General features: G+C 36.9%; 1 pseudogene; it reads left to right on the top strand.

Moving 5' to 3' along the window:
• The first annotated feature begins 10293 nt into the window (after positions 1-10293).
• LOC138151181 (small ribosomal subunit protein uS5 pseudogene) lies at positions 10294-11159 on the top strand (annotated as a pseudogene).
• Positions 11160-25648: the final 14489 nt, after the last annotated feature.

The raw sequence follows: 25648 nt of genomic DNA, 5'->3' as shown, positions 1-25648 counted from the left end.
GCACTTATTGATTGTAGCCATCTTTTCCATAATTTCTTATTTACACATACATTCTAATCTCTTTCCTTTTAAAAATAAACACAATAAAAACTAAGAGGAACATTCTTCTAACTGATAATTCTTACATTAATCTGTCCAAATGCCCCAGTTATGACCATGACTATTTCTACTCTGCAAAAATATTGTGCACCTTGGAAAGCCCTTCAGAAAATCATCACTAATAGAAAAACACACAAAAAATGACTGATGGGGGCTAGTTTCATGCCAGCAAATTAAAAGAGAACTTTTGATGCCTTTCTTCATGGGGTAAGTCAAGCCTACCTTCCTAGCATATATGCCTGGACAAATTCTCTGGATTAGCCTCAACAAGAATTTGTCCAGGTAGATAGACCAAGAACATAGTCCTGTCATACCCTCTGTAAAAAAACAAACAAACAAACAAAAAAAACATTAAAAGTTCTTTTTCAGTTAATGGAGATATAACATAGTATTACCCTGTGTGTCATGTCTAGATAACTCTCACAATTCTTTTATCTCAATCTTCTTTCCTAACCTACACTTAAGACTAATTTAGGCTATCCAGTAAAGGTTGGTCTTTTTCATCATACCATTACTATCTGACTTTTTTGTTACTAACCAAGCATTCTGCCTTGTTTTCGGCAATTAATTCTTGTGAACCATATCAGTTATCTTGAAACATTATAACGTCAAGATAGTACCACGATGTAGTTGTTCTTAAACTAAAAACACAAAAACAAAAACAGTACAGAACAAAGACTTTCAAAACCAAGAAATCATTTTTAAATTTTTTTGAGAAAATGATCATTCAAAGGGACTAAGTTGAATTCAGATTAAATCTTCTTCTTCCTGAGAAAGATTCAGAATTAATTCTCCCATCTTGTGTGGATGAAGTATCTCTCCTTGGAGATGAAGAGAGGAAAATATTCCATGAATGGGGGATAGTTTGTACAATTTACCACAATGAGATAATGCCTCTTATTCTAGAAACAGTGACGAGTTTTGTGCAATGCAAACCTAATCAGACTCAGTGATCAGGGTCAATACTAGGCTGGAATGAATGTTGGGTAGAGGGACTATTGTAGAGTATGTGGAGAGGAGTAAACTATCAGGAGACTGCTAAGATAGAAAGGGGACTGGTTATATAAAGCTTTAAAAACATGACAGGATTTCTTACTGGATTCTGAAGGAAATAGAAAGTCACCTGAATTTATCAAAAAAGGATAGAGAAGAGGTATAGAAGAGAGGTGGGGACAGAGACAGAAACAGAGAGGGAGAAGGAGAGAAGGAGAGAGAGAGAAACTGAGACAGACAGGAGGGACAGGGAGAGGGAGAAGGAGAAAGAGAGGAAGAGAGAGAGCAAGAGTAAGAGGAAGAAGGAGAGAGAGAGGGATTAACAAAGTTATACATAAAGGGTATTTTTTTTTGGAGGGGGGAAGGTAGGGCAATCAGGGTTAAGTGATTTGCCAAAGGTCACATGGCTAGTTTTTTTTTGTGTGTGTGTTAAGAGTCTGAGTCCAGATGTAAACTCAAGTCCTCCTGACTCCAAGGCTGGTGCTCTATTCATTGTACCACCTAGTTGCCCCTTAAAGGGTCTTTTAAAAACTTGCCTGGAATTTACTTTAATGCATTAATTCTCTGGATAATTTTCATATTAAAGTTTCCACCAAAGAAAATATTTATCAGTAGCTAATTGTGCCTCTTGAAAGAGATCCCAAAAGGAAAACTCCTAGGAAAATTGTAGCCAAATTCCAGAGTTCCCAGATCAAGGAGAAAATATTGCAAGCAGTCAGAAAGAAACAACTCGATTATTATGGAAGACAATCAGGATAACAAAAGATCTAAGAGTTTCTACATCAAGGGATAGAAAGGCTTGGAATATGATATTCCAGAGGTCAGAGGAGCTAGGATTAAAACCAAGAATTACCTACTCAGCAAAATTTAGTCTAATATTTTAGGGAGAAAAATTGAAAACTCAATGAAATAGAGGACTTTCAAGGATTCTTAATTAAAACACCAGAGAGCTGAGTAGAAAATATGACTTTCAAATACAAGAATCAAGAGAAGCATGAAAAGGTTAACAAAAAAGAGAAATCATAAGGGACTTATTAGAGTTGAACTGTTTACATTCCTACATGGAAAGATGATATTTGTAACTCATGAGACCTTTTTCAGCAGTTGGAAGGAGAGAGAGAGAGAGAGAGAGAGAGAGAGAGAGAGAGAGAGAGAGATTGGTAGATAGATAAATGTAAAGCCAAGCACAAGCAGCTGTCCAGAGGACTCCTGCTGTGAACAGCTTTAAGATTCTGATCACACAGTATAATGAACTCCTTATTTATTCAGCAGTAAATCAAAACATTCACATGAACAAAAGTACAGCATTCACAAACATAAAAATTATCACTAAAATGGCCACATAGTTTTCACCAAAGTGGCCACATAGTTTTAAGCAAAAGATATTATTCAGTAAGTTCTTAACTCAATCACCATTAAGGAGGCCTTAAGTGACACAAAGTACAAAGGTCAAAGTTCTCTACTCCTAGATCACATTGAATCACGATCTTCTCAGCCAGCACTAAGTACCCAAGGACAGGTCTTTTCATCTTGTCTCAAGGCTGGCTCGCAGATTCCGTGGTTCCTTTTCCATGTGTCCAGCTCCTGCCTGAATCTATCCAAGAGTCACCTGGATTCATAGGTAGGCAACACTCAGCTCCCCATCCAGGTCCTCATCCAGTTCCATACTGAAGCTCACAGTGTCCAGTCCATCTCAAGTCTTTCACAGTTTCTGTTTCTGGGAAGACAAAACTTAAAAGAGCCACAATAACATGCATACACATTGCCAGCACCATCATCAATTCACTATCTGCCTGAAAAATCAACAGAGACCCACAAATAAGGTCCAAAAAGTCAACACAAATCATCAGCATACAAATTGATACAGACCCACAAACAAGGTCCAAGAGGTCAACATAAATTATCAGTAAAGCCCCAGTACTTCTGAAACCCACCTCCAGTAATTCTATAAACAGAAAACCAGAAAATCCTCTTTTAGGGCTTCCAGTAAGGTCCCCAGGCTTCTGTACAAAGTATTATAAACAAAAACTAACACAGACAGAACAAAAAAACAGAGTGCTTGGATACCACAAGTTTTCTCCTCAACTCTGCCTCCACAAGAATTCTCTTCCCAGTTCTGCTCTCTCCCAGTTTGGGCTTCTCCATATATATATATATGGACATTAGCTCCTCCCCTTCCTGTTGCATCAGCAACAGGGATTCACAAATTGTGGGGTTCTCAAGTTGTGGGATTCACAAGTTCTGTTTCTTAATAAAAACTTGATACAATACTGGGCAAGGCTTAAAAGAAACTTGACCTGAAATATGGTATTAAACAATTAAATGGCTGAAACAAGGTGTTAAATACTTCTTAGTTTGCCATTACAATAGACAGACAGACAGACAGATAGATGACATGGTATGCATTGAATATGGAGGAATGATATCTAAAAAATAAAGTTAAGGGGTGAGAGGAGAATAGATTGGGAAAAGAAGAAAGAGAGATAAAATGGAGATAAATTATCTTACACAAAAGAAGCAAGAAAAGGATTTCATAATGGAGGGGAAGATGGGAAGGTGAGAGGGAATGAGTGAATCTTACTCTCATGAGATTAGAGTTAAGGAGGGAATAACATACATACTCAATTGGGAATCTTACCCTACAGGAATGTAAAGGGGGAGGGGAAAGTAAGGTGGAAGGATGATAGAAGAAAGGGTAGATTGCGGGAGGGGGGAGTCAAAAGCAAACACTTTTGAAAAGGTACAGGGTCAAAAAAGAAAATAGAATAAGCAGGGACAGCTAGGTTACAGTGATTAGAGCACTATTCCTGGAGTCAGGAGGACCTGAGTTTAAATCTGACCTCAGATACTTGACACACTAGCTGTGTGACCTTGGGCAAGTCACGTAACGCCAATTGTTTTGCCTTTCCTTCTTAAAAAAATAGAATAAGTGGGGGCAGGATAGGACAGAGGGAAATATAGTTAGTCTTTCACAACATGACTATTATGGAAGGTTTTGCATAACTACACATGTATAATCTACATTGAATTGCTTGCCTTCTCAATGAGGGTGGGTTGTGAAAGGAGAAGGGAGAGAATTTGGAATGCAAAGTTTTAAAAACAAATGTAAAAACTGCTTTTACATGCAACTGGGAAGTAAGATATGTAGACAATGGGGTATAGAATTTGTCTTGCCCTCCAAGAAAGTAAGGGGGAAGAGGATGGGGAGGGGGTGATAAAAGGGAAGGCAGACTGGGGGAAAGGGTAATCAGATGGCATGCCATATCAGGGTGGGGCGAGGAGAGAGATGTGGAGAAAACCTGGAACTCAAAATTCTGTGGAAATGAATGTTGAAAACTAAAAATAAATAATTTTAAAATTGAGTAGATAATTGTAATATCTTTGAATAATAATTATTTGGCTCACATTGGGTCAAATATATCCAAAATTACAGCAAAAGCGAAAATTTTCTAAGTGAGACCTATACAAGATCCATTAGTCAAATGTTGATATTATTCCCACCCACCTACCCCACCCAGAGTTGGCTTTCCTTTCTTCTGCCTATCCCTCAAGTTGTTTTGTTTTGTTTTCTCTTCAGCAAGGGAAAATATTAAAGAATACCACAACCATTCCTAGGCAAAAGACTTTTGGTCAGTCTGGAGGAAGCATTTGAGAAGAGCTGTAGAAACAAAAGTGAGCAAAATAATACATGAAGATCTGATTTCTATGTCAACCACATATTATTTAGCTCCTATCAAAATATTTGTATGCTCTCATGGAACACCGGGTTTAGAACCTAATATTCCTTCCCAACAGATTGAATCATAGAAATGTTCTAAATTGTACTGGCATTAATTACCATTTAGGGATGCCCTTTGCAACAATGATTATGTTATATTACAGCAAAAAGACCATGTATTAGGTCCTTTCTTAATGCATCTTAAACATAATGTTATAAATTGATAGTAACATTTAGGAGGTTCATTGAAATAACTTTGACATCCATTTGATAGGTTTGTGAGCCTTTTACTGCAGTAATTACCAGAACTAGCTAACAAATTTAATATATGTGTTCCATTATTCTCCTTTACATCCATCCATTATAAGTTGCTACAGAGTTATCTGATAAGAGGGATTCTCCATAAACCTGAAAAATACATCTAGAATGCTGATATTGCATGCTGCTCAAGTTTGGATTTCATAGATTTTAGAATTATTGATTTTTCAGTTTTTCTTACTGAAATTAGGATTGCTATTGAACAGTTTTATTGCCTTCATAAATCAAGATCCTATAATGTTGGATTATGTTACACAGTTACTGGAAGAATTGAGAAACAGTATGGTACCACCACTGCCTGGGTTGCTTTACTTGTAAATACAGAGATAATGTATGGATTGTAATCTATAAAACTTTACTCAAAAACTGATAAGACTATAACATACTTATTTTACTCCTAATTTTTCATCTATCCATTTGGGTGCAATTTAACAATGCCCAAGGTTATAATGGGAGCAATATCTTGTAGCATATTGTATAAATTTTAAAAAAACTTACCTTCACCCAATATCAACAACACTTCAATTAAATTCAGGAAAGGAAATTATGAACAATATAAAAATTAAATATGATTTACTATGCTGAAAATAAAGTGGTTACAAGATTCCAAAATTATTAGAAATTTCAGTTTCATATAAAAAGCAAGACTCTTAAAGCACACAGATTAAGTCCAACTTTTTTTCATAGAAAACATTGTCATTTTCAAAAGTAGTGTAACATATTCCTTTATTCTTTAGCTTAATAATTTAAACAATAGCCTCTTTGTCAAGTCTTTAACTTGATGCAAAAATAGTAATCAACAATCGTTCTGAAAAGCAATTAAATAGCCATCAATAGCCTATTTTAAAATTATCAGTGGTACATGTTACTGTATATTCTACCAGTTTTTCTTTACTAGTTTACCGTAAGAAATAGACTAATTATGTGAAAATGGACTTAATGGCCAGAGTGAGATTTTTCAGTACTGACTTAAAACACATTTTAATGGCTGTCTTAAACTGGGACAAAACAAGACTTAGGAAAACTGATTATTTGCATGATCCTAAAAATGCAGTTGAATTCAAAATGAAGATTTATTACTAATGATCAACAAATATTATTGTACCTCTATGTTGAAGGAAAGGAAGTATAAACACTTTCAATTAAATGTACTGTGTTTTCATTTATGTTGATACCACCAGCACCAAAATAGATCACCTCTTCTCTACTATTCAGGAAATGAACTTTGAGAATTGCTTTGGATATGGTATTCATTTTCTTGTCATCATACTGCAGAAGAACATCTCAATATTTAGTGAGGTTACTTTTTTTAAAAGAGAATAAGTAAGTAACTAAGTCTTTAAAATTAATATTATACCAAAGAATTGATAAAAACAAAAAGAAATAAAAATGCATCTGTGGGTAAAATTTGGTAACAGAAATAGTCTCAAGTCTTCAAAAGCACAATCAGTGAAAGTATTATGTTTATTATGGTATCCAAGTTTTAAGTGGTACAGGCAAAAAAAAAAATTCTTATTCCATTATGAGATCCTGAAATAAGGAAATGCACTGAAAGATAGTAAAGATAAATTTATATGTAGCCACTATTGTTATTTAAACAGAAAGTAATGTAGTATAAGAAATGACATTTTGAAATTCTGTATTTTTTTCTATTTTGATGTTATAATTTTTACCTTTCAATTGCATATTATTTTTATTAGAGGAATGGACTTCATGTTATTATCAGACTGAGTGGAAACACCAAGGAATAAATGCAAAATCCCTTATCCATGAATGATGAGCAAAATATTTCTTTCCTGTGTTAGGGAGATTTGTCAGTCATAGATGGCAAGTAAAAAGAAAATATTGAAGGCTTCCCATTCAAAACTGAATAAATAATAGTTATCTTTCATGGGTGGGATATTTTATTCATTTACTTCAGGAATCACATTGGTTTATTTTTTTAGTATCTGATTTTGCTTTAAATATCTCTTTCTTTTTTTTTTCAAATGTTTTATTAACTTCTGATTTACATCATTCATTTCCTCCAGATTTTGAGTTACAAGTTTTCTCCCTGTTTTTCCCCTACCCATCGCCCCAAAATAGTAGTCCCACAGGATATCCCCTCCCCCAATTTGCTCTCTCCCATGTTTCTCCCATAGCCCTATCGACTTTTCCAGTGGATCTCTATGCCCCAGTGCCTGTATATATTATTTCCCAATTACATGTAAAATAGTATTAATAATAGTATATATATTTGATTTTAAAACTTTGAATTTCAGATTCATTCCTTTCCTCCCTTGTCACCCACACTTACTGGGAAGATAAGCAGCCCAGTATAGGTTGTATATGTGTGGCTAATGCAAAACAATAACATAGTAGATATAGTGTACAAGACTGACTATATTTCCCTCCCTCCTTTCCCACCTCCCACTTGTTCTATTCTCTATTTTGATCCCATCCCTTTTCAAAAGTGGGTGCTTCCAACTTCCCTTCCCCCCGACTTGCACTCCCTTCCATCATCCCCCTCTCATCCCCTCCTCCCCTACTCTCCTGGAGGGTGAGATACCCTATTTAGTGTGTATTTTATTCCCTCTTCAAGCCAAATTCAATGAGAATAAGGTTGACCCATTCCCTTTTGCCTTCCTATTCTTCCCCTCCATTGAAACCATTTTACCTTACCTCTTCTATATGAGATAGTTTACCCCATTCTGTCTCTCCCCATCTCCTCTCATTATATTCCTCTCTCACCTCTTAATTTCACCTTTTAAGTATAATCCCTTCCTGTTAAATTGCTCCTCTATATATGTTAAATTGCTCTATCTTTGTATACCTGTAAACATATACACACATTCACATATGTATTTATATGCCCATATACATACATACATATATATATTCCCTTCAACTAATGAGAAAAGTTTCAGCAGTTACAATTATTGTTTTTCCATATAGGAATGTTAATAGTTCAACTTTGATAAGTTCCTTATGATTTCTTTTCCCTGTTTACTTTCTCATGCTTCTCTTGCTTCTTGTATCTGAATGTCAAATTTTCTCTTCAACTCTGTTTTTTTCATCAAGAATGCTTGAAAGTTCTCTATTCCACTGAATGACCATATTTTCTCCTGTACCATGATACTCAATTAGGCTGGGTAGGTGACTCTTGGTTTTAATCCCAGCTCCTTTGACCTCTGGAATATCATATTCCAAGCACTTTGATCCCTCAGTGTAGAAGCTGCCAGATCCTGGGTTATCCTGATTGTGTTTCCACTATATTCAAATTGTTTCTTCCTGGATGCTTGTAATATTTTCTCCTTAATCTGGGAATTCCGGAACCTGGCTATAATATTCCTAGGAGTTTTCTTTTTGGGATCTTTTTCAGGAGGTGATGGGTAGATTCTTTCAACCTCCATTTTGCCCTCTGGTTCTAAAACATCAGGGCAGTTTTCTTCGAGAACATCCTGGAGGATGATTTCTAGGTTGTTACCTTGATCATGGCTTTCAGGTAGTCCAATAATTTGTAAATTATCCCTCCTGGATATATTTTCCAGGCCAGTGGTTTTTCCCATGAGATATTTCACTTTGCCTTCTATTTTTTCATTTGTTTGGATCTGTTTAACAGCATCTTGATTTCTCATAAAGTCATTAGCTTCCATTTGCTCTAATCTAATTCTGATGCAATGATTCTCCTCAGTGAGCTTTTGAGACTCTTTTTCCCTCTGGCAAATTCGGCTTTTTAAGGCATTCTTCTCCTCATTGCCTTTTTGAGCCTCTTTTGCCATTTGAGTTAGTCTATTTTTTAAGCTGTGATTTTCCTCAGTCAAGCTGTTTACTCTCATTTCGTAATTTTCTTGCATAGTTCTCATTTCTCTTCCCAATTGTTCCTCCATTTCTTTATCTGCTTCTTAAGGTCCTCTATGACCTGTAACCAGATTATATTTTCCTTTGAAGCTTTTGGTTGGTGCAGGGGTTCTGATTTCACTCTCTTCCTCCTGTTCCATGCTTTGATCCTTTATGTCCCCAAAATAGGAGTCTAATTTTGGGTTTTTCTTTTTGCTTTGTTTCTTTGGCTTGGTCATGTTGCCATTCAATTACATGACTTTTGGACTTTTTGCCACAGTAGGACTCTGCTACCAGACAGGGGAGCTTTCATCCCAAACGCTAAGGTTTTCTCAGCTTCTGGAGGTATTAGATGTGTTCCCTCTCTGAGGTCTCCACAAGCTCTGGTAAGCTGGACACACACCCCAGAACCTCCACCCTAGACTGCAATCCAGATCCAAGCAAGTTAAATCAGGAGCGATTACCCCTTAGACTAGTGCTTGGTCCCCCTACACTCTGCAGGTCAGGAGCTGAAGCTGCCAGGTTTTCTGGCTGGCTGTGCCACAGTTTCAGTGGCTTCTACCCCCAGGGGCAAAATCCATGCACTCCCACTTACTGGGTCCCAAATTCCAGACTGCACTGACCTCTCACTTTGTCCTTCGCATCTATGTGTTGATAAATCTGGAAATGGCCACAGCTGCTGCTGATCTGGAGTCCCTCTGGCCCGCAGCTGGTCAGGCCTGCCTTGGGGCTAAAGCCTTGGTGTGGTTCTGGGCTCAGCTCCCAGAGCACTGTGCTAGCCAATACCTGCCAGCCTGCTGGGCTGTCCTCAGCAGGAGGTTAGCTTATCTGTGTCACTTTGTGGGTTCTGCAGCTCCAAAGTTTGTTCAGAGTCCCCTTTTTACATGGATTGGGGAAGGTGGAAGCCAGAGTCGCGGGGAGGTACTGCTTCTACTCCACCATCTTGACTCTGCCTCCTAATGTCTTTCTTTTAAGAAGAGCAAAATAATGTCACCTTTTTAGAAACCTGACTGTGTTAAACATAAACTGGTATTTTTTAAAATTTTCATCTTAGGTAGAAAATACTTTGGTAGACAGCAAAATTACCATATAAAATATCTTTAAAATACAATTTGATAAGAGTATATGCTGTAAAAGATATTCCCCATTAAAAAATTGTGAATAATATTAAGCTTTCAGGAACAATATAGCATTTAAACTTTCTTTCAGCTTTATAATGCATGTTTTCCCATAGCATCTAATATTTGTGGATTCCTTTTAATGGCAACAATGGAATTCTTCTCATTAGATCTAACATAAATTGGTCTTTAAGAAAGCAGGCACCTTCTACTTCTAGTGAACACCAAATGGCAGACAACACCGGTGCTGCAGGAGTTTCAGGAGGCCGGGGCAGCTTCTGAGGTGGCTTTGGCAGTGGGGACCAAGGTCGAGGCCGGGGCCATGGTCGAGGCCGGGGCCGTGGCCGCAGGGCCCAGGGAGGAAAGGCCGAAGACAAGGAGTGGGTTCCTGTCACTAAGCTGGGCCGGCTAGTCAAGGACATGAGGATCAAGTCTTTGGAAGAGATCTATCTTTATCCCTTCCTATCAAGGAGTCTGAAATCATAGATTTCTTCCTGGGATCTTCATTGAAAGAAGAGGTTCTGAAGATCATGCCTGTTCAGAAACAAACTAGAGCTGGACAATGTACCAGGTTCAAGGCTTTTGTGGCCATTGGTGACTACAATGGCCATTTTGGTCTGGGTGTCAAGTGCTCCAAGGAAGTGGCCACAGCTATTCGTGGTGCTATCATTCTGGCCAAGCTGTCCATCGTTCCTGTGAGACATGGCTATTGGGGGAACAAGATTGGCAAGCCTCACACAGTACCCTGCAAGGTCACTGGGCAATGTGGGTCGGTTCTGGGGTGCCTGATCCCCTCTCCTAGAGGTACTGGAATTGTCTCAGCTCCTGTGCCTAAGAAGCTGCTGATGATGGCTGGAATTGATGAATGCTACACTTCTGCGAGAGGCTGCATTGACACTCTGGGCAACTTTGCCAAATCTACCTTTGATGCCATCTCCAAAACATACAGCTATATAACCCCAGACCTGTGGAAGGAGACTGTGTTCACTAAGTCTCCTTATCAGGAATTCACCGACCATCTTGTGAAGACTGACACTCAAGTATCTGTCCAGAGCCCCCAGGCAGATGTTTTTTTTTTTTTAATGAACAAATAAATTGAACTATGCTTGCTTAAAAAAAAAAGAAAGCAGGCATTATAGTATTCATTAAAAACAAGACATTGTCTTAAAAGTGTATTTATCATTCATTTTATCTGGCATAATGCTAGGTACTATTAAGGGGGAAAAATAATTTTGAAGGTACTTCTGAAATATCTTCATAAATACTTGTGAAGCCTTTCATACAGAACAGAAAACTCACTTTTTTTTTGGTCCAGAACAGTGAACTTAGTAGATACTTATACAGATATCTATGAAATTACAAACATCTATATCTACATTATCTACGCTTATCTATATCAGTTAGGGACCAATGTAGACAGCTCAGAAATTCTTAATGACTAGCACAAAAACAAGGTGATCAATTCACTAGTGACTTAATTTTTCCTTAGAATCTTTAGTATTACAAATTGATGCTAAAATATTATTGGTGGAATAGGGAACTCGTATAATGACTGTGGTGAACAATTTGGAAGAATGTCAAAAGGTTTTTAAATGGCATATAACCTTTGACCCAGTAGTACTACCATTAGGGTCTATATCCCAAAGAAATCAATGAAATGGGAAAAGGACCTATGCATGGAAAAATATTTCTAGCAGTTCTTCTTGTTGTGTCAAAGTATTAGAAATAGAAAGAATGCCCATCAATTGGATATTGGCTAAATGAGTGCTGTTATATAATTTTGATGGACTATAATTGTTCTGTAAGAATTGATGAGCAGGATTATTTCAGAAAAACCTGGGAAGACTTATATGAACTCATGAAAAGTGAAGGAAACATAATCAGGAGAACAGTGTAATCATTAGCAGCATTATTATAAAACATAATCAACTGTGAAAGACTTAGATACTCTGAGTAAGTAAATGATCTAAGAAAATTCCAGAGCACATATATAATTAAAAATGGTATCCTTCAGAGAAATAATGGATGAACAATGAATAAATTGAAGCATTTTTAAATTGTCTTTATTTTTATTCTATTTTGTTTGTATTTTCTCTTGAAACATGACTAAATTGGAAATGTTTTGCATAATTTAACATGTATAATTGAAATCAAAGTGCTTCCCTTCTCTAGGAGACAGGTGAGAATGGAAGAAGGAATGAATATGGACCTCAAAAGTTCCACAAAGTTACTGTTTAATTTTTCATATAATTGACAAATATTTAACAAAAATAAAAAATAATTTTAAAAATAGGACAGGACTATAAATAGATAAAAACTATTTTAGGAGAAAATGAACATAAAAGTATCCATGTAAAACATTTCTCAGGAAATGAGGCTGAGGGGTTGGGCCAAGATAGTGGAACTGAAGCAGTAATTTTTCTAAGCTCCTTCATGCATCCCTTCACTAAACTTTAAAAAGTGAATCTGAATGGATTTTAGAGAGTCAGAATCCACTGGGAGACTGAGTGTGGCAGAATCCAGCCCAGGAAAGTGCCCACTTGGGTCTGGGCAGAGGGAGCATGGATCATACTGGGGCTTCACCACCCTGGTCTAGAGGGAAGACTACAGCAGAGAGAGAAGGATCCCCAACCAGCAGACTCACTCACCCCAAGCCTCTCACAGGAAGGGAGGAACCATCAAAGCTCAGTAAGAGAAAGCTCAGGGCCCTCAGCAGAGGCAGCAGCATCTCCTGGGGCTATCACCCCACAGCCTGGAAGTTTAAAAATCACCTACCTGATTTTCCAGGCCCAGGATGGAAAAGTAAACTCTAGCTGCTCCAATGCCTCCTCACTGACCTAGAAAATCCAGAGATAAATGTCCCACCCAGAGTAAAATCCTGAAATAGCAGAAATAGCCTCAGGCTTAGGAGTCAGTGAAAAAGGGTGTAACTGAAACAGTAAGGAGTCTGAAGTGAAGGGCAGTAGGGGTCCCAACAAGCTCCACCTCACCTGACCAGCAAGAGCTCCCAAAGCCCAGGGGTTGGAGCCAGCAAACACTAACAACAGAAGCCCAGGTAGACCATAGCACTACCTGGGCAATCTGAAGACACCAGTGCTGCTGGCCTCCAGGGCCTGAGCCTACCTGAGCTATAGCCCAGGGGCATAGAGGCAGAAATCTGAGGCTGCAGACCACCCTCTCCCCCTGGATACTCTGGAAGCCTCAGGGTAACTCGGGAAACACTAAAAATCCTGTCCTTGGCCTCAGTTTAGAAACCTGGAGGCTACAGCACACAAAGGGAACCACCAAGCCCATAGCTCCCAGCCTGAGAAATTAGGAAATTACAATGGGAAGGAAGGAATCTGAGAATGAGAAGGGGAAGGCAAGAAAATCAATCAGAGCTTATTATAGCAAGCAAGAACAACCAAATATAGAGGACAACATGGACTCTATACTCACAACTGAGACCACAGCAGTAAATATGAACTGGTCTCAAGCTCAAAAAGCATTCTTGGAGGAGCTCAAGAAAGATTTTAAAACCCAAATTAGGGAGGTAGAAGATAAATTTAAATCTACAGTGACCAAATTGGAAAAAAGTTTCACTGAAGAAAACAAATCCTTAAAAAGTAAAATTTGTGACCTAACTGGAGAAAATCCCTCCCTAAAAAAGGACTTGAAAATCTAACTGAAGAAAATAATTCACTAAAAATTAGAATCACTCAAATCAAAGCTCAGGACTCTATGATGCACCAAGAGTCAATCAAGCAAAACATGAAGATTGAAAAATTAGAAAAAAAGTGGAAAATATCTCACTGGAAAAACAACTGACCTGGAGAAGAGATCTGGGAGAGATAACCTAAAAATCATTGGTCTACCAGAAATCTATGATGAAAAAAGCAGCCTGGATAACATCCTCCAAGAGATTGTCAAAGAAAACTGTCCTGAAGTCCTAGAATCAGAAGGTAAAATAGTTATTGAAAGAATTCATCAGACTCCTACTGAAAGATCCCAAATTGAAAACTCCCAAAATATAGTAGCCAAAATACAGAATTACAGGGTTAAGGAGAAAATACTGCAAGCAGCCAAAAATAAACATTTCAAATATAATGGAACTACAATCAGGATTACAGAGGACCTAGCAGCTTCTACATTAAAAGACTGGAGGGATTAGAATTTGATATTTCATATGGTTAAAGAGCTAGGACTGCAACCAAGGAACAACTACCCAGCAAAACAGAGCATAATCTTTTAGGCAAGGAGATGGTCAATTAATGAAATAAGGGACTTCCAGACTTTCCTGATGAAAAAGCCAGAGCTCAATCAAAAATGTGATCTTCAATTACAAGACTCAAGAAAGACATAAAAAGGTAAACAAGGAAAACACACACTCACACAGACACATGCACACACACACACACACTCATACACACATATACATAACTTGAGATGCAATAAGAACAAACTGTTTACATCCCTATATGAAAAGCTAATACCTGTCAATATTGAAACTTACATGATTATCATGTCCTTTAAAAGGTATATACATAGATAGAGGGTGTGGGCATAAATGAATTAATCTGATGAAAAAAAAAACCTTATTAAGGGGTTCAAAGGGATGGTAATGGGATAAAAGGAAAGGATGAGGCAGAAAAAGCTAAATTATGCCATACAAAGAGGCATAAAGACATGATACAGTAGAGGGGAAGGAGAGAGGGAGATAAACATCATTTGAACATTATTCTCATTAGTTCTGGTGCAAAAAGGGATCAACATAATCAATTAAGTTTAATATTCTAACATGAAAAAATACAAAAACTCATTATAATAGAGAGAAAGGAGGGAGGGAGAGGAGAAAGTATGAAATTTACTCTCATTAGTTTGGGGTCAAAGAGGGAATAACATAATCTGATAAGAATAAAAATCCATTTTGCCCTCTAGGCAGTAGGAGGGGAGAGGGGGGAATAAGTAGGGGGAGATTAGAAGGGAGGGAAACAATAATAAGGGGAAAGGGTCTGTAAGAAGGGCAGGTCACAGGAAGGGAATACTGAGGGAGATGGTGGTCAAAAGTAAAACTCTTAAGGAGGGAAAGGGAGAAGGAAGAAACAAAAACATAAACAGGGGAGGGAATAGGATGGAGGAAAAGAGACAGATAGTATTCATTACTATGAATTTGAATGGGATGAACTGTCCCATAAAACAGAGATGTATAGCAGAATGGATTAAAAACCATAATCCTATAATATGCTGTCTATAAGAAACACATTTGAAAAAAGGGGATACACACAGGGTAAAAGAAAAAGGGTGGAGTAGAATATATTATGCTTCAGCTAAAGTAAAAAGAAAAGCAGGGGTAGCAATCCTTATCTCAGATAAAGCAAAATCAGAAATAGTTATAATTAAAAGAAATAAGGAAGGGAACTATATCCTGCTAAATGGTGCCATGTAGAATGAAGTAATTTCATTATTGAACATATATGCACCATGTGTTATAGTATCCAAATTCCTAGAGGAGAAGTTAAGGGAATTAGAGGAAGAAATAGATTGCAAAAGTATACTAGTGGGGGACCTTAATCTCCCCCTCTCTGAACTTGATAAATGTAACCTCAAAATAAAGAAGAAATAAGTTGATGTGAATAGAATTTTAGAGAGGCTATATATGATAGATCACTGGAGAAAAATGAATGGAGTTAAATAGGAATATACCTTCTTCTCAGTGGTACATGGCACACACACAAAAACTGACCATGTCTTAGGGCATAAAAACCTCACAATTCAGTGCAGAAAGGCAGAAATATTAAATGCATCATTCTCAGACCATTATGCAATAAATACCATATGCAATAAAGGGCCATGGAAAGATAGTCTAAAAACTAATTGGAAACTAAACAATTTAATCCTAGAGAATGAGTAGGTCAAACAAGAAATTATAGAAACAATCAGTAACTTCATTCAAGAGAATGACAATAATGAGACAACACAACAAAATCTGGGGGATGCAGCAAAGATTGTTCTTAGGGGAAGTTTTATATCCCTGAGTACATACATGAATAAATTAGGGGAAAAGGAGGTCAATGAATTGGGCATGCAATTGAAAAAAGCTAGAAAAAGAAAAAAATTGAAAATCCCCAATTATATACTAAATTAGAAATAATGAAAACCAAAGGAGAGATTAATAAAATTGAAATTAAGAATACTATTGAATTAATAAATAAAACTGAGTTAGTTTTATGGAAAAAAAACAATAAAACTGATAAGACCCTTACTCAATACGATAAAGAAAAAAAAGAAAAAAAATCTAATTATGAGTATGAAAAACAAAACAGGTGAATCTACCTCCAATGAAGAGGAAATTAAAACAATAATTAGGAATTATTTTGCCAAATTGTACACACATAAATTTGACAATTGTAGTGAAATGAATGAATTTTACAAAAATATAAATTGCCCAGATTAATTGAAGAGAAAGTAAATTACTTAAATAACCCCATCTCAGAAATAGAAATTGAACAAGCCATCAGTCAACTCCCTAGGAAAAAATCCCCAGGGCCAGATGGATTTACTAGATAATTCTATCAAACATTTAAAGAACAATTGATTCCAATACTCTACAACCTATTTCTGGAAATTAGTGAAGAAGGAGTCCAATCAAATTCATTTTATTTCATGTAAATGCTTTATTGACTTCTGATTTAAATCATTTGTTTCTGCCACATTTTGAGTTACAAATTTTCTCCCCATTTTTCCCCTACCTACTGCCCCAAAATAGCAGTCCCACAGGATATCCCCTCCTCCTATCTGCTCTCCCCCATATTTTCTCCCATACCCCTTCCGAATTTTCCAGTGGACCTATATGCCTCAGTGCATGTATATCTTATTTCCCAATTACATGTAAGATAGTATTAATAATAGTATATATATATATATATATATATATTTGAATATTTGATTTTAACACGTTCAATTCCAGATTCGTTCCCTTCCTTCCTTGTCACCCACACTTACTGGGAAGATAAGCAGTTCAGTATAGGTTATACATGTGTGGCTAATGCAAAACAATAACATAGTAGATATATTGTAAAAGACTGACTATATTTCCCTCCCTCCTATCCCACCTCCCACTTGTTCTATTCTCTACTTTGATCCCGTCCCTTTTCAAAAGTGGGTGCTTCCAATTTCCCTCCCCCCTAGGATGCCTTCACTTCCATCATCCCCCCCCACTTATCCCCTTCCCCCCCCTACTCTCCTGGAGGGTGAGATACACTACTTAGAGTGTATTTCATTCCCTCCTCAAGCCAAATTCAATGGGAATAAGGATAACCCATTCCCTTTTGCCTTCCTATTCTTCCCCTCCATTGTAACCATTTTCCTTTGCCTCTTCTGTATGAGATAGTTTACCCCAATCTGCTTTCCCCATCTCCTCTCATTATATTCCTCTCACCTCTTAATTTCACCTTTTAAGTATCATCCCTTCCTATTAAATTGGTCCTGTGCCCTCTATCTATGTATACCTGTAATCATATATACACACATTCACATATGTATTCATATGCCCATATACCCTCATATATATATATGTATATATATATATATATATATATATATATTTCTAATCCCTTCAGCTACTGAGAAAAGTTTCATAAGTTACAATTATTGTTTTTTTTTTCCATATAGGAATATTAATAGTTCAACTTTGATAAGTTCCTTATGATTTCTTTTCCCTGTTCACCTTCTCATGCGTCTCTTGCTTCTTAAATCTAAATGTCAAATTTTCTATTCAACTCTGTTTTTTTCATCAAGAATTCTTAAAATCCTCTATTTCATTGAATGACCATATTTCCCCTGAAACATGGTACTCAGTTTTGCTGGGTGGGTGACTCTTGGTTTTAATCCCAGCTCCTTTGACCTTTGGAACATCATATTCCAAGCCCTTCGATCCCTCAGTATAGAAGCTGCCAGATCCTGGGTTAACATGATTGTGTTTCCACAATATTTAAATTGTTTCTTCCTGGCTCCTTGAAATATTCTCTTCTTAATCTGGGAATTCCAGAACCTGGCTATAATATTCCTAGGAGTTTTCTTTTGGGGATCTTTTTCAGGAGGTGATGGGTGGATTCTTTCAACCTCTATTTTGTCCTCTGGTACTGAAACATCAGGATAGTTTTCTTTGAGAACTACCTGGAGAAAGATTTCTATATTCTTACTTTGGTCATAGCTTTCAGGTAGTCCAATATTTTTTAAATTATTCCTCCTGGATCTATTTTCCAGGTCAGTGGTTTTTCCCATGAGATATTTCATATTATGTTCTATTCTTTCATTTGATTGCATCTGTTTAACAGCATCTTGATTTCTGATAAAGTCATTAGCCTACATTTGCTCCAATCTAATTCTGTAGCAATGATTCTCCTCATTGAGCTTTTGGGATTCTTTTTCCATCTGGCAAATTAGGCTTTTTAAGGCATTCTTCTCCTCATTGCCTTTTTGAGCCTCTTTTGCCATTTGAGTCAGTCTGTTTTTTAAGGTATTATTTTCCTCAGTCAGGCTGTTGACTCTCATTTCATAATTTTCTTGCATTGTTCTCATTTCTCTTCCAAATTTTTCCTCCACTTCTCTTATCTGCTTCTTAAGGTCCTCTATAGCCTATAACCACATTGTATTTTCCTTTGAAGGTTTTGGTGCAGGAGTTCTGACTTTGCTGTTTTCCTCCTGTTCCATGCTTTGCTCCTTTTTTTCCCAAAATAGGAGTGTAATGTTGGAATCTTCTGTCTGCTTTGTTTCCTTTACCTGGTCATATCACCCCTCAGTCACTTGACCCTTGGGCTTTTTGCCACAGTATAACTCTGACAGCAGATAGGGGTGCTTTTGTCCCAAACAGTGGGGTTTTCTGAGCTGCCAGGGGTGTTAGATGGGTGCCCTCTCTGAGGTCTCCACACTCTCTGGTAAGCTGGACACATACCCCAGGACCTCCACCCTAGATTGCAATCCAGATCCAAGAAGGTTAAAGCAAGTGAGATTACCCCTCAGACTGGTGTTTGTTCCCCCTACACTCTGCAGGTCAGGAGCTGAAGTTGCCATGTGGCACTGCCTGGCTGTGCCTGCCTCTCAGCATCTTCTCACCCCGGGGGCAAAAGCCACGTACTCCCACTTACTGGGTCCCAAATTCCAGACTGCACTGACATCTCACTTTGTCCTTCGCAACTATGTGTTGATAAATCTGGAAATGGCCACAGCTGCTGCTGATCTGGAGTCACTCTGGCCCGCAGCTGGTCAGGCCCGCCCTGGGGCTAAAGCCTTGGTGTGGGGCTGGGCTCAGCTCCCAGACTGCTGCAGTGGCCAATTCCTGCTGGCCTGCCAGGCTGTCCTCAGCAGGAGGTTAACTTCTCTGTGTCATTTTGTGGGTTCTGCACCTCCAAAGTTTTTTTTAGAGTGCCCTTTTTACATGGATTGGGGAAGGTGGAAGCCAGAGCCACGGGAAGTTCGTGCTTCTCCTCTGCCATCTTGGCTCCACTCTCCCCAAATGCATTATATTACGCAGATATGGTACTGATTCCTAAATCAGGAAGAGACAAAATGGAGAAAGAAAATCATAAACCAATTTCTCTCATGAATATAGATGCAAACAATTTAAACAAAACATTAGCAAAAAGACTACAGCAACTTATAACAAGAATAATACACTTGGATCAGGTAGGATTTATTCCAGGAATACAAGGATGGTTTAATATTAGGCAAACCATCAGAATAATCAATCACATCAAAAGTTAAACTAGCAGAAACCACCTGATTTTCCCAATAGACGCAGAAAAGACTTTTGACAAACTACAATATCCTTTCATATTAAAAACACTAGAAAGTATAGGATTAAATGGAACCTTCCTTGAAATAATAGATAGCATCTATTTAAAGCCACCAGCAAGTATTATATGTAATGGGGATAAGCTAGAAGAATTTCCAATAAGATTAGGTGTGAAATAAGGGTGTCCACTATCACCCCTCTTATTCAATCTGGTACTAGAAATGTCAGCAAAAGCAATTAGAGAAGAAAAAGAAATCAAAAGAATCAAATTAGGCAAAGAAGAGACAAAGGTATCACTCTTTGCAGATGATATGATGATATACTTAGAGAATCCTAGAGAATCAAACAAAAAAAAAAAAACTACTTGACACAAAAAATAAATTTGGCAAAGTTGAATGATATAAAATAAACGTACATAAATCCTCGGCATTCCTTTATATTTCTAATTAAATCCAACAACAAGAGATAGAAAGAGAAATCCCGTTTAAAGTTAGTGTAGACATTATAAAATATTTGGGGATCTGCCTGCCAAAACAAACCCAGGACCTATGTGAACACAACTACAAAACCCTTTTCACACAAATAAAGTCAGATCTAACTAATTGAAAAAATATCAATTGCTCAATGCTGGGTCAAGCTAACACCATAAAAATGACAATTTTACCTAATTATATTACATATTTAGTGCCATACCAATCAAATTACGACAAAAATTACTTTATTGAACTAGAAAAAATAGTAACAAAATTCATTTGGAAGAACAAAAAGTCTAGAATATCAAGGGAATTAATGAAAAGAAATGCTAGGGAAGGTTGCCTAGCTATACCAGATTTTAATCTGTATGATAAAGCAGCAGTTATGAAAACTACTTGGTAATTGATGAGGAATAGAGCAGTGGGTCAATGGAATAGCCTGGGAACACAATACTCAAAAGTCAATGATTATAGTAATCTACTGTTTGATAAACCCAAAGACCTCAGTTTTGGGTATTAGAACTCTCCATTTAACAAAAACTGCTGGAAAAACTGAAACATAATATGGCAGAAACTGGGTATAGACCATTATCTAACACCCCATACCCAAATCAAGTCTAAATGGGTTCATGATCTAGGTGTAAAGGCTGATAGTGTAAGCAATCTTGGAAAGCAAGGAATAGTTGACCTATCAGATTTATGGAGAGGGGAAGACTTTATAACCAAACAAGTATTAGAAAGCATTATAAAATGCAAAATGGGTAATTTTGATTATATGAAATTGAAAAGCTTCCATACAAACAAAACCAATGTAACCAAGATTAAGAGGGAAGTGGAAAATCGGGAAAGAATTTTTACAACCAATGTCTCTGATAAAGTCCCCATTTCTAAAACATACAGAGAATTGCGTCAAATCTATAAGAACACAAGTCATTCCCCAATTGATAAATGGTCAAAGGATATGAACAGTCAGTTTTCAGAGGAAGAAATTAAAGATATCTATAAGTATATGAAAAATGCTCTAAATCATTTTTGATTAGAGAAATGCAAATCAAAACTCTGAGGTACCACATCTCACCAGTCAAATTGACTAAGATGCCAAAACAGGAAAATGACAAATGCTGTAGAGGATGTGGACTAAGTGGAACACTAATGCATTGCTGGTGCAGTTGTGAACTCATTCAACCATTCTGGAGAGCAATCTGGAACTATGCCCAAAGGGCTACAAATAATTTCATACCCTATGACCCAGCTATACCACTTGTAGGGTTGTATCCTAAAGAGATCATAGACATGGGAGGAAGACTCATATGTACAAAAATATTTATAGCAGCTCTTTTTGTGGTGGCAAACAATTGGAAATTAAGGAGATGTCTATCAATTGGGGAATGGCTAAACAAGTTGTGGTATATGAATGTAATGGAATATTATTGTGCTATACAAAACGAGGAGAGAATGGGCTTCATATTTACCTACAGAGGCTTATACAAACTGATGCTTAGTGAGAAGAGCAGAATCAGGAGAAATCTGTACACGATTACAGACACAACGTATGTGTGACAACCAACTTTGATAGACTGGACTCTTCTCAGCAATGCCAGGGTATATGTCAATTCCAAAAGACTCATGGTGGAGAGAGATGTCTATATTCAGAGAAAGAACCAGAAAGAACAGTGTTTGAATGCAGATTGAAGCAAACTTCCTGCTCTCTGACTTTTTCTTGTTTGGTTTTGTTTCCTCTTCCCCATTGTTCATTCTATCTGATACAATGCTTCTTTATAACCTGACTAATGTCTAATGTGAAACTATTTGCAGATCCTATACTTGATTGTATGGTACCATGGGGTTGGGGGTGGGTAGGGAGGGGCAGAAAATTAGAAACTCAAGGAATTGTGGAATTGAATATTGTAAATTTAAAGTAAACAAAAAATTAATAAAAACCAAAAAAATTAAAGAAAATATCAGTTTTTAATATACTCTCATCACAGGTTCCCCCACCCTTGCTATAATATGTGTAAGAGAAAGTAACTTTACTTTTATCTCCAGATTTTTGCTTTTATGCTTTGCTATTACTTAGGGAAGAAAAACTCAGGAGCTTTACTGGGATAATAGAATGTTGCCAGAAAAAAAAATAACGTAAAAATAGAGATTGAATCAAATACATTATTTAAGTAAAGAAAAGCTTGTGGTGATCTTCCAAATTTAATGGGAAAGGTTTATAAAAGTCATTTTCCTTATTGCTGAGAATATCAGTATTACTTGTACATGAACTTTAAGTATCTCACTGCTGCAGGAAGAGTGTGTAGTGAGGGAGGAATTAATAACTGGCTCCAAGTTATTTATTTCTAAAGTGGTGTAGTCACTCTTGGATCTGTAGTTCAATTTTGATAATATTGATGTATAGCCAATACAGACAGAGTCATCTGCAATGCTATAGAACATTGGCACCTCTTCACAGTGGGGAATGAGATGCCATCTATCCTGTAGCCAACAATTTTTGGCCAATTTCCACCAATTCCCAGAAGATAAGATGTACATATCTAAATGCATCTATGATATCAATTATTCTCCTAAATCCCTCAGGGAAAGGGCATAAGATTTATCCTACCTATCCAACTATTTACCATTCTAGCTCTTCACAGAATGCAAGAAACACCTCCAAGAGACATTATATTTATTGAGTTAATGTCTCTCTGCATGAGACATTTTTCAACTGACTTTTTTAGTGTCATTTTGACACAGAGACACTACCATTGATTGTCAAATGGATACAACACAATAATAGCCTCCAATTTCTATGTCATGAATGTTTCTTGCAAATAGAAAGGTGAGATACAATAACAGAGGTTTTGAACAAAAATATTTTTGCAAATTTATTTGAGTGAGAATGAGGTATATTAAGGGGAAATATATATTAAGGGGGAAAGCATCTTGGGTTAGTTATAAAATAATCACCATTCTTATCAGGTTATTTTCTTTGGCGTGGTTCTTATAGCATAAACTATTCTTCTACTTGTGCCTATTTTACAAGGTTGTATGTTAATATGAGCCACATTCTACGTTTTCTAAATACTTGACAATTTAAAGAATCTATTTTACTTAACATATTAGTAGGGACTATGGATCTCCTCTAAAAACAGAACTCCATTCAAATTGTGTCAATCTGATAAATAATTAAGTGTCCACTAGGAACAAAGCTGTTCACTATACAGAGATGGGGAACATTTTACAGAAGGTATGACTACATGGATTGGAAAATTCCTAGAAGATGTGTAGTTGGAAAGAATCTCAGAAGTAGAAAGGTTTTATCTTCAGTCAGGACCTCACAAAGCCAGATGCTCAGAATCAGCACTTCAATGTCTCATGATATTTTTATTTTCATTGGTAGGATTGAAGGTCTTTTTCAAGAACATGAAAATGTTTGTGGATTATCTAGCCATAAAATGAGGTAGAAAATGAACAAATTTGACACTGTTCATGTTTCATTTTATCACATCAGTCATTGTCATATTAAATCTACTCCCTTGTCTTCTCACACACACCTTCTCTATACTAGTGTATCCATAAATCTATTCTTCTTCACTTAGAGATTTTTCCAATGACATCCTTAGTCATTTTCTAGTCTCATACTTTTCTTTTTGGAAAGGAGAATTTGGAAGGCATGAGATGAGGAGGGAGCACATTCCATACATCAGTGAGAGTCGGGAAAAAAAAAAACTGGAGCCCAGAAATTTAGTGTCTTGTCAATGAAACTTCAAAGAGGTCAGTGTCACTGAATCAAAGAGTCACAGCTGGGGAGAGTAAGTTATAAGAAGACTTGACAATTAGGAAGAGGATATATTATGAAGTGCTTTGAATGTCAAACAGAGCATTTTCTATTTGATCCCTAAAGTGATAAGGAGCCATTGCAGTTTATTGAGGAGGAAGATGTGACATGGTCAGAACTTTTCCACAGCCAAATCACTTTGGTGTCTGAATAATTGTTATATCAGAGTGGAGAGATACTTGAAGCAGGCAAATCCATTAGCAGTGGCAACATCAGATGAAAGAAGAGGACATATGGAGAGGTGTCCCAAAGGTAAAATCTATAGGCCTCAGTTATATATTGGATGTGTAGAGTGAGGAAGACTAAAGAGTTGAAGTTGATGCCTTTGGTCAAGTAGGTGAGGATGATAGTACCATCTATAATAAAAAAGGTATGAGGGCATGGGAGGGTTTAGAAAAAAAAATGTTTATTTTTGAGTATGTTGACTTTAAGGTATCTGTTGAATATCCAGTTTGAGATGTCTGAAAGGCAGCTGGAGATATGTGACTGGAGGTCATAAGAAAGGTTGATCATTTGTATAGAGAGGTAATTAAATCCATAGGAACTAATGAGATTAACAAGTGAAGTAGTATAGAAATAGGGCCTAGGACAGATAGATGTGGAACATCTATCATTAGGGGAAATGATCTGGATGAAAATCCAGCTAAAGAAACCAAGAAGGAGCCATTAAATAAGTAGAAGAATATGTAGACACTGGTGTTCCATAAGCCTAGAGAGAAGAAATTATTAAGGAGGAGAGGGTAATCACCTGTCTAAAAGGTGTTAGAGATGTTGAGGAGAATGAGGAATGCCCAAAGACCATCAACATTGTTAACTAAGAGACTACTTGCAACTTTGGAGAGAACAGATTTGATGGAATAAGATCTTGTAAACAGACATAGATAGATGATAGATAAATGTTCTGCATGTATATAGATCCATATCTACTAAACACATACATGCACGACATATGCATTAACAACCATTGGGAACAGGGTTTTGGACTTGATTTTGAGATGTCTATGGCACATTTCATTCAAGATATCCAAAACTCATTTATGGATGGGCAACTGGTGTCCAAGAGAGAGACTGCTACTGGATATACACAGGTGGGAGTCATCTACATAGAGATGATATTTAAATCTGTTGGAATTAATTAAATTGCCATCTCCCAACAACGGTTATATCATAGAGGAATGGTAAAAGAAGATTTGGTAAGAACTTTGGGATATATCCATGTTACTTAAGCATAATATGAATGAAAAATCTTCAAATGAGACAGAAAGATCTGACATGGGGAAAATTTAGAATGTGCAATACCATTAACACCCATAGATGACAGAATAATCAGGTAAGACCAGATGAGGAACAGTGGCAAATGCTACAGAGAAGAATGAAAACTGAGGGAATTATATTAAGATTTGGTAGTCAAGATGATGGAATAAGTAAGACACTATCATTCTCCCTTACTGACATCTAAAAACCCAGGGAAAATCCTGGAAAAGCTGAGAGAGTAGAAAGACAGGGAGCAGC

The sequence above is a fragment of the Petaurus breviceps genome, unplaced genomic scaffold, assembly GCF_028583685.1.
Source record: "Petaurus breviceps papuanus isolate PSGF00001 unplaced genomic scaffold, PetGlider_PUasm1.0 90895, whole genome shotgun sequence".
NCBI lineage: Eukaryota > Metazoa > Chordata > Mammalia > Diprotodontia > Petauridae > Petaurus > Petaurus breviceps.
Note: the sequence above shows the minus strand (reverse complement) of the source record. Positions and strands in the feature narration are given on the sequence as shown.